Raw genomic sequence first — 12,888 nt, forward strand, 5'->3', positions numbered from 1 at the left:
CGATTTCTTATAAGAAGTTCCCGGAACTTCACCTCTGCGACGGCAGAGATATTGGTGTTTCTTAGATCACAGCTTCAAAACTAAGATATATACCGATGGGTATATATAGAGAGAGAGAGAAAGATAATAACGGTAAAAATATTTGTTAATGGAAAGAGTCTGTTTCGAGCAATAAATAAGTAAAGAGAGAACTTATTAAGAAGCGCAAGAAGTATTTTTGCGGCGGGTTATTATCAAGTGGCATGCCGCATTGACTCATTCCATCATATCAGCGGTACATGATATATTTGGCAAATTAACGCACAAGTAAATTTTACTGAGATAAAAATAATAATAATAATAATAAAAAAAAGAATTTTTTTTTTTTTAAAAAAGGGAAGAGAAAACTGTAAGCCCTACCAAATTGCTGTATGTGGACTCTCCCTCACAGATAAACTCTTTTACATTCTTAAGGTTTGCTCTATTGAACCTATAGGTTATACGATTAATTGAATGTCTAGAGATTTGGCACACATTTTGAACCTTTTCTGTCTAAGCACGAGAATGCATATTCATTTGATTTTCATAGCATGTTAAATTGATTAAAACTTTGAAAGTTATAGAAGCTGTAAAAAAAAAAAAGGAAGAAAAATATGGGAAAAACATGAAGCAAAGCACATCCTGTGACACATGCTATGGTATGTACAGGGTGTTCGTATGTTGATCCTAATATCACATTTATGCGTGTGAATTATGGGGAAGGATGTTTGAACCAATATGATGTATGGGTTAAAGAATGTGCTTTTCCTGAAAAAGGTAGTTTTAGCCTCAGACAGTTAGAATAACAGAAATTTAATTTGGAAGCAAAGAAGAGAGATATTCCCAAAAGTAAAAAAAAAAAAAAAAGAAGTACAGTTTTTGGCTGACTGGAAGGCATTTGCTGAATGGCAGAGCGAGGCACAAAAAAGAGAGAAAAAATGACAGGCAGGGCCCTCATCTGTTTCTCAGTGTGCTAAATTGCAGAAAGCCGATCCCGACCTGGACTCCGCCCCACCGCGACGCCCACAGCCAGCAAGGAGGGAGGAACCTGCAGTTTCAGAGGCACCTCCTCATGATGAAGCGGCCCAGCCTACGCCACTCTGTCTGAACCTGTCAGAACTGAGCCACCAACCCCTACCGAACTATGCGCCAGCCATCCTATCTTCACTGGTGGCGTTACATAAGTGAAGGGACCAACAACATTGCTGCCTGAGGGTTTCCAACCAACAAAATCGGACAGAGAAGGGACAGTGCACGCCGTGGTAAATGCCACAATGCTAGAAGTGGCCAGAGAAGGAGGCCCTATGCTAGTTCACAGACCCTGGACATTGGAGGACATCAGGAGCAGCATGACGCATCTGCCGGCGCTCCGTGAAGTAGGAGGACAAAAGTTTGGGAATGAACTTCAAATATTCTGCTGAGAATTCAGACCCACCACTCATGAACTACGACTGCTCATGGCGAAACTTGGCACGGACTGGGTCAAGGTTTCACATGAATTCCCACAGAACGATGTCCGCCTGATCAACCCACAGTGGGATGATGGAGTCAACGCAAGGTACAGAGTGCAAATCACGGCACTTCAGCATTTCCTGTGTGACTGGACATGACAAAAATAGCAAAGTGCAACCAGCAAGATTCAGAGACTGTATCACAGTACCTGTCCAGGCTCACTGAGGTCCATGATGCAAACTCAAGCTTGGAGAAACCCGACGCTCTGGCAGATGGGCAGGCGGCCGTCACAGCATGGGAGGCACATCTCAGAAACAGCTTTATGAATGGCATGAAACCAGAAATTGCCGCTATAATCAAACAACAATGTATCGCCTGGGACACCGGAAACCTCATACAAGTGGAAAGGTATGCAATCCACGCGGAGAAGCTCCTACGAGAGGCAAAGGAAAGAAAAATGGAGAGGAGAGGAAAACCAAAAGGACCGGATGAGGAAGGCCAGGTGGCAACCCCCATAGATACAACTTCACATGTTTTATCTGCGGAAAAGTTGGACATTTTGCAAGAAACTGTCCAGAGCAGAACCAAAAGGAGGCCAGATGAGGGGCAGAGCTAAGGGAAGGGTGAGGCACCTGGGAACAGAAGAGGTGATATCAGATATCCAAACTATCAGTTAGTTCACAAAGAACAGGAAAATATGCACACACCCACATCCAACATTAGTCAAACTGACAATTCACAAATGTCTGTCATGACCAGTCATAACCCTTAACCTTTTAAAGTATAATGCCTCTCCTTTTACACAGTTACCATGTATATCTCTTGTAGTTAATGGGCAAAGTGTCCCATTTTTGGTAGATTCAGGAGCAACATATTCAGTAATAAAACACTGCGAATTAAAAGACTCCCCGAAAATGAGTTCATGGTCACTGCACTCCATGGGTGTAAAAGGACATTCAGTATTAGAACGTTTCTCTGAACCGCTAGTTTGTGAATGTGAAAATGGGAAAAGAGTAACCCATCAATTCCTAATTTCGTCTTCATGTCCAGTCAATCTGCTGGGCAGGGACTTAATGTGTGTTTTACAGTTAAATGTTATGTCCTCACCTCAGGGAGTAACAATGATGACTCATCTTTGGGAACTCCATTTGTTAGAGAAACAGAGTTTATCAATGTGTTTATCAATGGTCCATGCATTACAAGCCTAGAGCCTGTGCTTGTTTGTTGACGTTGGCACATGATAAGATGAAGGACAACTATGTTGATTTTATGCTGCCCTCTGCCCTTCATTGCACAGCGCAAGTGCATGAAGGAAGAGACTTTAATTTTGAGAAAGAATGGTTTATGGATATCCCAGAAAGTGAAGAGCTATACCTATATTGGTGTGACAAATTTTGTGCATATTCAGTCAAATTGAATGACACGCAGTCGCATATATTTTTTTGTCCCAGAATCAGCGCCCCATGTCTCATTAGCTAAAATAAAGAACAAACAGTGGAAAGACGTGAGGACCGTGGGTTAGATTATGTGAGAATGGGAAAATTACAGATTGGGAACAGAAACCCACCTCCAACATGGTACAGCCCAACGCTAGGAGTCTATAAAAAATTCTTTCAGGAAATGTGCAAGGTTAACCTGGATGTAATATGTCATGACAAGGGAATGTTTCTGAACCTTGGGATAAGCCCCAGAACCCTAGAGATACACCCACATTTGAAGAAGGTGCCTCTTAGGCTGTGCGCCAAAGGGAAACATGACGTAGGCCTGATTAGAAGTGCACAATCTGACTTTAGGCCCAGACAATCTCAATACCCTCTTAAACCAAAAGCTATTGAGGGAATTAGGCCAGTATTTAATTCACTACTAAGAGCAGGGGGTCATTGTTCCCTGTCCTGATTCGTCAGTGTGCACTCCAATATTTCCAGTGTGTGAAGCAAAAAAAAAAAACCTATAACCTAATGAATGGAGATTTGTACAAGATTTGCAAGCGGTTAATACAGCAGTAAAACAGAGCGCTCCAGACATGCCAAATTCTTACACTACATTAAGCCAGGTTCCAGCAAATAGCGAATGGTTTTCAGTCGTAGATTTAGCTAATGCATTTTTCAGTATATCTCTTGATAAAGACAGTTTCGGTATGCATTCATATTTGACGGACGTCCTTACACTTTCACTCGCTTGTGTTAGGGGTATTGTGAGTCATCAATGATATACAACCAAATGCTAAAGGAGCTTAGCACCTTTAACGCTTTCTCCAGGGCACAGTGTGAAACTGACACCATTAAATTGTTGCAGCATCTCGTTAAGGAGGGACAAAAAGCCAAAATGACAGCATATACAACAAGAAGTGAGATTTCTAGGGCATGACATTTCTGCAAAGGGAAAGAAACTCTCCGCTGAAAGAGTATCTGCAATCCAGAAGATTCCCAAGCCTCTGATAAAGAAACAAGTTCTGTCTATCCTAGGTATGTGTTTGTATCGCAGAACTTTCATTCTAAACTATTCCATTCTAGAAGCACCACTCAGAGAGCTGGCATATGCGACAGGTTGGACAGCTCCTTCTCAGGTAAGTTGGATCCAGTCGCTGCAGAGTTTCCCCCATGTGTACATGCAATAGCAACAGCACAGAAAGCTGTGGTGGCATCCAGAAACCTGGCAGGTTACCCAGAATTGAACCTCTTGGTTCCACATGAGGTGTTGATGCTTGTCATGCTTGATGAGTGTCATGCTTGAACCTCACACCTGTCCACCAATCAGTGGCTGCGCTATAACACAGTTCTAGATATGCCAAATGTCACTATAAAACAATGTACTCTCTTTAACCCTGCTACTCTCCTTCCAATAGAGGAAGATGGGGAACTACATGATTTTGTTGTACTGACTAACGACCTCTGCTCCCCTAGAGTCGACCTGAAGGATGTTCCACTGGAAAACCCAGATCTGATCCTTTTTGTGGATGGATCAGCGTCACGTGACCCAGAGATAGGTAAAAATCGAGTTGGCTATGCAGTAGTAACCGCAAACGAGACAGTCTGTCAAGTCAAGTCTCCCCTCAAACTTTTCAGCACAAGCAGCTGAACTGTATGCCCTAATAGAGGCATGAAGACATGCTGAGGGACAGTCAGTAAATATCTACACAGACAGTAGATATGCCTTGGGGTAGTACATGATTTTAGAAAAATTTGGAGACACAGGAACTTCCTGACAAGTTCAGGAACACACATAGCCCACCACAAACTAGTCTCTGAGCTGCTGAGTGCAGTCCTACTTCCCAAAACTACTGCAGTATTCAAATGTGATGCACACACTAACAAATTAGACCCTGTTTTCCTAGGAAATGCTCGAGCGGACAGTGCAGCAAAGCAAGTAGCTGCATATATGGTTCCAAAACTCAAAAGAAAATAATCACTCCTTCTTTACAGCTTTCAGACCTCCAAGCATGAGTTACGCAGATGAGGAAAAGGTTGTGTGGCACAAAGCAGGCTGCACGGTTGTTGACGGAGTTTAGCGGTGCCGCCAGGGCTGTCCTTGTCTTCAAAGTTGACGCATGGCAGAGACCATGCGTCAAATGGGGGAATGATAGTTGTGGTAAAGCATTGGTTTCTCTAATTACTCAAAAAAAAATTGTTTATGCTGTTTGCGCAACTCATAACGTGGGGTGAGTTTTGAAGGTAGAGAAGGCCATGTCCCTACGTCCAAACAGGACTCAGACGCGGTAGTGATAATAATAATCTCCAGTGATAATGGCACACCGTTTATGAGCCATGCCCTTAAGTAGGTGGGTGAATATTTGAGTATTGACTTAAAGCAGCACTGTGCATATCATCCAGCTAGTTGTGAGGCAGTAGAGAGAGAAAATGGGACACTAAAAAACAGATTGAGCAAATGCTGTTCTGAAGCAGGCTTAGGATGGGCTTAGCTCCTTTGGGATACTGTTTGGGAGACCTCCACACACAGGAATTGGACCTGTGACAGCTCCTCTTCCTGACACTGCAGCATGTGATGATGCAATGTTAAATTACTGTGCAACCCTGTCCTCTGCTCTGCACTCTATCCACAAGCAGTTAAAGGCAGCATTTCCAGCTCCAGCCACGGGCCTGCTGCATGATCTGAAGCCCGGAGAGTGGATCATGATCAAGGACTTCCGCAGAACCAGGTGGAACAAGCCACAGTGGTTGGGGCCATTCTAGATCCTTTTTGTCACTCGCTCTCTGGTAAAGGTCAGCCAGATAGTCATGTGGATGCACGCCAGCCACTGTAGGAGAGTTCAAGAGCTGAGCAAATGAGCTGGAGAAGATGGGACTGCAACAGGAGGACTAGAAAGTGATTCTCTATCAAGAGGCCTCACGAGCGACCATCTGCATATACACACCCACACACATGACACACTGCATTCAAACACACATTCTCATACCAGTTCCTTGTAGTTACACAACATAAGACACCAAGTGGTATCTAGTAGCCTGTGAAATCATGGACATGTAGTTTTTGGAGAAAATGTTGACGACACGGAAACTGTACTCTTAGGAGGACTGAACTTCATTAGTGTGTACTATATAGCCATGTGACCAGGACAGAGGTTAGACAATGTGACTTTGCTACCTCACCTCTGACGCCCCAAAGCTCCCTGACCACAGACTACTGTTGCAGACTAGACACAAATCATTAGATGTTGACCTGCACATCCACTCCTACATGGATACGCACCCTTCTCCTGGTATAGGTGGTATGTGTTAGTAAGCCCTGTCATAGAAATAAACTCACAAATCACTGGGACCGTTCCTGACAACACTAGGGGTCCGGGGGTAGACCCTTAAGCTGGAAAGATAAACCAAAGCGTGATATTGGAGTTTATTGGGTGGAAGACTTATTGATCAATCACGCCAATCACAACGTTGCGGCAGAAAGAGTGCATGACGCACACACTTTTATCCAAATTTGGTATTTAGCTGATCGTGGTGACGATACTAAATGCCTAAGATGACGTGATTTCTATAGGTCCCACATAAACCCACGAAGTTCTTTAGTAGACTATTGCTGCAGATGGGACCCCAATTAGTAGTTAAAAGCCTGTATGCCAAGATATTGGTCGCCTCTGTAAACCCTTCTGTATCACCTTTGGTCATAAGAATCATTGCCAACAGTGCTACCCACACAATGTCATATGTCCCCTTGTCACGCAGACACATAATGGTTATTCTATCATTGAACACAGGCGGTCTGCGACACGCAACCCTCCGGCAGACTAGTGAGACGGGGTTTGATTGACTGAACTCAGTACTAGGGGGATGGGGCTCGTGGATATTAACCGTCTGTCTACCAATAGGTGCAATAATTCTACTTGTCTTAATCATGGCTCCATGTGTAATTTCCTGCGTGCGGGGGTGTTTCCGCCACTCATTAAGAGCAATGACTGCTGACCAAACACTGATGCTAATTAAAACGTCCACAAAAAGTGACTATGACCCTTACGAAGACCAACCCAAGCTGTATCTTAAACCTGACTGGGAACTTGATTCTCCCAGTGACACTGATGATGACGACCCATTGACATCCATTTCACGTCTATTGTAAATATGCATTTGACCATGACGCCTCTCATTTCACTCTAAAATAAGCTTGTTTGATGACAGGATACTTTATATCTGCAAAAACAGCCTTAGCGCCTTCATTATGTCTGTATTATGATGAATTCATTTGAACCGTGAAAAGTTTCTGAAGTTCTGATGTATTCATAGCATTGTAATTTCTCTGTTAATTTTAGATATCAATCATATTTTGTAATGAGGGCACATGGTCCATAGTGTATGAATGGGTGTATGAATGTGTATGTGAGTGTGCCCGGCAATGGGTTGGCGCCCTGTCCAGAGTGTACCCCGCCTTGTGCCCGATGCTCCCTGGGATAGGCTCCAGGTTCCCCGTGACCCTGAAGAAGGATAAGCGGTATAGAAGATGGATGGATGGATGGATATTTTGTAATGATAAAATGGGGGAAATGTGAGGGAAATTACTCATTTCTACTTTGTAATAATTTTGTTTCTGTTCATGCTCAGCTGAGGATAATGCTTAAGAAGGCCATGTCATGTCACTGAGATCAGTACAGAATGTTTATCTGCTTACAGAGACACATTATATTACATTTACATTTATTCACTTAGCAGACGCTTTTATCCAAAGCGACTAACAAATGAGAAAAATACAAGCAAAGCGATATATCAAGCAGAGAACAATACAAGTAGTGCTACTATACAAGATCCATAAATTGAGTTCCAGAAGAAGCAAAGTGCAGAATAGAGGTGGAAAGTGCAAATATATATAATGTTTTTAATGAGTTAGTTAGGTGTTCACGGAAGAGGTGGGTCTTTAGCTGTTTTTTGAAGATGGTGAGAGATTCTGCGGTCCGGATTGAGATTGGAAGTTCATTCCATCACTGAGGAACAGTTAGTGTGAAGGTTCTGGAAAGGGACCTTGCGCCACGCTGAGTGGGAACTACTAAACGTCGGTCGCTAATCGATCGCAGATTCCGTGAGGGAAAGTAAGCCTTCAGGAGAGAGTTGAGGTAGGAGGGTGCTGTTCCTGACAAGGTCTTGTAGGTGAGCATCAAGGCCTTGAATTTGATGCGGGCAGCTACAGGAAGCCAGTGGAGGGAGATGAAGAGGGGTGTGACATGGGTTCTCTTGGGCTGGTTGAAGACGAGGCGCGCTGCAGCATTCTGAATCATCTGAAGGGGTTTGATGGAGCTGGCTGCGAGGCCTGAAAGCAGTGAGTTGCAATAGTCCAGTTTAGAGATAAGAGTATCTAGTATCTGTGTAGCCTGTTCGGTGAGGTAGGGTCGGATTTTCTTGATGTTGTACAGGATGAACCTACAGGACCTTGCAGTTGTTGAGATGTGGTCTGTAAAGGTCAAGCTGTCATCAAGAATCACCCCAAGGTTCCTGGCCATCCTGGTTGGCATGAGTGTGAGTGAGCTGAGCTGTACATTGAGGTTGTGGTTGATCAAGGGACAGAATGGGATGACTAGAAGCTCAGATTTTGCCAGGTTAAGCTTAAGATGGTGTTCCCTCATCCAGACCGAGATGTCCGACAGGCAAGCAGAGATGCGTGCAGAGACGGATGGATCGTCAGGCTGGAAGGACAAATAGAGCTGGGTGTCATCAGCATAGCAATGATATGAGAAGCCATGAGACTCAATCACCTGCCCTAGAGATGTAGTGTAGTTAGAAAAGAGGAGTGGACCCAGAACTGACCCCCATGGAACACCAGTTGTGAGTTGCTGAGTTTCAGAAATACCTCCTCTCCATGATACCTTGAAGGATCTGTCAGAGAGATAGGATTCCACCCAGCTCAGAACCGTTCCAGTGATGCCCAGGCTGGAGAGAGCTGACAGGAGGATCTGATGGTTCAGTGTTGAAAGCAGCAGAGAGGTCAAGTAGGATGAGGACAGATGATCTAGAGGTTGCTCTTGCTAGTCTTAAGGCTTCAGTGATGGAAAGCATTGCAGTCTCCGTGGAGTGGTTGCTCTTGAAGCCGGACTGCTTGGTGTCCAGGAGGTTGTTCTGTGTGAGAAAATTGGAGAGTTGATTAAAAACGGCTCTTTCAAGAGTTTTGGAAAGAAAAGGGAGGAGGGAAACAGTTCTGTAGTTGTCAACTACAGCAGGGTTAAATGATGGTTTTTTAAGCAGTGGGGTAACCCGGGCCTGCTTAAATGAGGTAGGGTATGTGCCAGTAGAGAGGGATGTGTTAAAGATGTGTGTGAGTGCAGGTAATAGTGTGGGAGAGATGGACTGAAGAAGGTGAGAAGGGATAGGATCAAGCAGACAGGTTGTGGGACGGCTAGAGAGGAGGAGTTTAGAGACATCAGTCTCTGAGAGTGGAGAGAAGGAAGTGAGTTGGGAGTTACATGGAGGAGGAGCCGGTCTATGCATGTCTGGGGTTGAGAACTGGTTCCTGATTGATGTAACCTTGTTGGAAAAGAAAGTGGCAAAGTCATCTGCAGTGAGAGAGGTAGGGGAAGGGGGAGGAGGGGGACAGAGAAGAGAGGAAAAGGTTTTGAAGAGAATGCAGGTGTTGGGAGAATTACAAATCTTCTCTTGGTAGTATGTGGCTTTAGCAGTGGAGATGCTATTGGAAAAAGAGGAGAGTAGTGTCTGGTAATTGGTTAGGTCATTTGGGTTGTTTGATTTGCGCCATTTCCTTTCAGATGCTCTTAGTTTGGCTCGGTTGTTACGCAGAGCTTCTGAGAGCCAAGGGCTAGAGGGTGATGTGCGAGCAGGTCTGGAGGTTAGGGGGCATATGCTGTCAAGAGAAGATGTCAGAGTGGAACATAGCATGTCTGTTGCGGTGTTTAAGTCAAGTGAGGAAAGGTGGCTATTGGAGGGAAGTGAGGTTGTGACGACGGAGGAGAAATGTGAGGGGGAAAGGGAGCGAAGATTGCGACGAAAAGAGATAGAGGGAGGAGACAGTGAAGGGGGTGAGGGGAGAGAAATAGAGAACTGGATAAAGAAATGGTCAGAGGTGTGGAGAGGAGTAATGAGAAGATTTTGTGTAGTGCAATTACGTGTGAGGATGAGGTCAAGCTGTTTGCCGGCTTTGTGGGTTGCTGGTGTGGTGAGCTGCTTGAGGTCAAATGTGGGAAGGAGAGCAAGAAAGTCAGCTGCATGTGGCTTGTCTAAATGAATGTTGAAATCACCAAGGACCAGAAGAGGAGTTCTATCATCTGGGATGGTGGACAGTAGCGTGTCAAATTCATCAGTGAACTTCCCCAGTTGACCTGGAGGACGGTAAACAACAAGAAAGTGCATTTTGGCAGGGTCAGTGACTGAAACAGCATGAAATTCAAAGGAAGTGTATGAGCAAGAGGGAGAAAGACAGGTAAATTTCCATGTTTTGGAGAGAAGCAAACCTGTACCACCCCCTTGTCTGTTGGGGCGTGAGGTATGGGAGAAGTTGAAGTTGGAGGCCAGGGCAGCTGGTGTGGCAGTGTTCTCGGCATGGATCCAGGTCTCAGTCAGAGCCAGCACACTGAGGTTGGAGTGGGTTGCAAATGCAGGAATGAAATCTGTCTTGTTGACAGCAGACTGGCAGTTCCAAAGTCCGACTGAGAATGAGAGGGAACCTGCAGAGGCCACATTCAGAGAGCGTGGGTTGTCCAAGTTGCGTAGGTTTCTGGGAGAATGCCAGAGACCAAGATAAACTTATCTGGTTCAACTTGTCTTTGTACTCCTCACCTGGTTGCCGCCACACACTCTTGACACCATCTGAACCAGATAAGTTTATCTTGGTCTCATCAAACCACAGGACGTGATTCCAGTAATGCATGTCCTTAGTCTGCTTGTCTTCAGCAAACTGTTTGCGGGCTTTCTTGTGCATCATCTTTAGAAGAGGCTTCCTACTGGGACGACAGCCATGCAGACCAATTTGATGCAGTGTGCAGCGTATGGTCTGAGCACTGACAGGCTGACCCCCCCACCCCTTCAACCTCTGCAGCAATGGCAGCAACCGCTGGCAGCACTCATACGTCTATTTCCCAAAGACAGCCTCTGGATATGACACTGAGCACGTGCACTCAACTTCTTTGGTCGACCATGGCGAGGCCTGTTCTGAGTGGAACCTGTCCTGTTAAACCGCTGTATGGTCTTGGCCACCGTGCTGCAGCTCAGTGTCAGGCTCTTGGCAATCTTCTTATAGCCTAGGCCATCTTTATGTAGAGCAACAATTCTTTTTTTCAGATCCTCAGAGTTCTTTGCCATGAGGTGCCATGTTGAACTTCCAGTGACCACTATGAGGGAGTGTGAGAGCGATGACACCAAATTTAACACACCTGCTCCCCATTCCCACCTGAGACCTTGTAACACTAACAAGTCACATGACACCGGGGAGGGAAAATGTCTAATTGGGCCCAATTTGGACATTTTCACTTAGGGGTGTACTCACTTTTGTTGCCAGCAGTTTAGACATTAATGGCTGTGTGTTGAGTTATTTTGAGGGGACAGCAAATTTACACTGTTATACAAGCTGTACACTCACTACTTTACATTGTAGCAAAGTGTCATTTCTTCAGTGTTGCCACATGAAAAGATATAATCAAATATTTACAAAAATGTGAGGGGTGTACTCACTTTTGTGACATACTGTGTGTGTGTATATGTGTGTGTATAATATATATATATATATATATATATATATATATATATATATATATATATATATATATATATACACACACACACACACATTATATTATATATATATATATAAAATTATGTATCATGTGAAAATATGAGCACACCCCATGGAAATTTTGGGGCTTTTTTTTTGTTTTGTTTTTTACATATTGGGACCATAAAATGATAAAATGAATAAAGATGAATAAAATGATAAAAATCCATAAAAATCCATCAAATGATGCATAAAACTGACATTTTGTAGTAATTATCACAATTTAAATGAACAAAAAAACAGATCGGTCACATGGAAAAAGTAAGTACACCCCTATATTTATCACACTTTCAAATCCATAAAATTAGAATCAGGTGTTGATGATTGGGTTCCAGTGATTAGAACCTGCTTAGGGAGTGCAGGAGGAACCGGTCTTCTTTATACCCCTCTCATATCTAGTGTCTGGTGTTCCCTTTGTTATTGAGGTGTGTGGTGTCATTATGAGTCTGGCAAGGGATTTAAAAAGATCTCCAAATTATGTTTGTGTATATATATGTATGTATGTATATACACACACACAGGAAAAAAGTATTGAACACGCTAAGAAAAAGCAGTTCTGTGTGTGTCATTCCACTTTATTACACATAACTTTATTTATGGACGTCAATGTTGTGAATTCTTTATATTTCTGGATTTCTTGAGTTAATACTGATGTCTGGTGAAAATTTCATGTGAATAACCTCATCGGAAATAAATTTACTGAAGAAAATGTTGACGCATCCAATACTTATTTTCCCCACTGTATAGCGTTTTTTTTCAGACTGCCTTTAAGAATGCCTTGAATGACAAAAGAAGCTAATAAGAAAGTATTGAAATCAGTCTCACCACTGGATCGAGAAGCTGTTGCAATGTTGCGATGGACTTTACCAGGAAACACAGTAAGTCACATCACACACAACACTGTTGCCAAACTTATTAACAAATTGAAAGACTGGAAGTGTTGCAGACCGACCGAGAAGCGGACGTCCACCAACATCCACTGATGAAGGAACTGATGTGGTGCTGGCAAACCTAGTCCCCTGTGTATGGAGACTTTTGGGACACCCTGTATTTTTCTGTTGATTTTTTCTCATGTTTCATAAACCCGCATTTAATTTTTTTTTAATTGTATTCTTTGATATGTTAGAAGTTAGCTTTTTTTTTACATTTTCAAATTTTCCTTTGAAAAACCAGGGGGGTGAGAACTTTTGCACTCAATTG

The sequence above is a fragment of the Ictalurus furcatus genome, chromosome 27 (assembly GCF_023375685.1).
Source record: "Ictalurus furcatus strain D&B chromosome 27, Billie_1.0, whole genome shotgun sequence".
NCBI lineage: Eukaryota > Metazoa > Chordata > Actinopteri > Siluriformes > Ictaluridae > Ictalurus > Ictalurus furcatus.